The sequence below is a fragment of the Frankliniella occidentalis genome, unplaced genomic scaffold, assembly GCF_000697945.3.
Source record: "Frankliniella occidentalis isolate FOCC.00 unplaced genomic scaffold, Focc_3.1 Scaffold48, whole genome shotgun sequence".
Taxonomy (NCBI): domain Eukaryota; kingdom Metazoa; phylum Arthropoda; class Insecta; order Thysanoptera; family Thripidae; genus Frankliniella; species Frankliniella occidentalis.
This window is the reverse complement of record NW_026267178.1, coordinates 705,016-705,650: the sequence shown is the minus strand read 5'-3', so window position 1 is coordinate 705,650 and position 635 is coordinate 705,016.

The following is a 635-nucleotide window of genomic DNA, read 5'->3' as shown; positions in this document are numbered from 1 at the left end:
GCGGGGGCGGCGGGGCTGAGCGGCGCGGGCTCCCCCGCCTGCCGGAGCAGCGGCAGCCTGGTGGCCGAGCGCAAGTCCGCGCCCAGGGTCATGCAGACGGACGGCGCCAGGCGGCTCTCCGCCAAGCCCGAGGACCCCGACGAGGCTCCGCGGCCGCCCGGCCAGTGAACCGAGGTAAACGCGCCGACCGGTTTTTTGGCGAGTCGGTGGAATCCTTACTTCGGGGCCCGGACGCGCTGACCCCGTGCTATCTGTGCGCCATCTGCTGGGCGCCATCTGGACCCGGGCGGACCTCAAAGCGACCCATACGTTAACCCCGCGCCGCCCCCCTGGCCGCCCCGGCCGCCCCCGCTACAGCGCGCTGTTTACTGCCGCAGATCCCCGGGGCTGATGACTCGCCGAGGCGTGGCGCGGCGTGGCGTCGCGGCAATCAATCCCGCCCCGGCCGGGCGGTGCCGGCGCTGTCGGTCGGTCGCTGAAATGTCAGGCCGAGCCCCGCCGCCGCTGCCATCTGATTGCGGCCTGACATATCGTGGCCCCGTGGGTAGACTGGCACTTAAAAATCACTTTTTAGATATTTAAAGGTCTTAGGGTCAGACTTTGTTTCTTTCGATGAAAAAAAAAATCTATTTTTT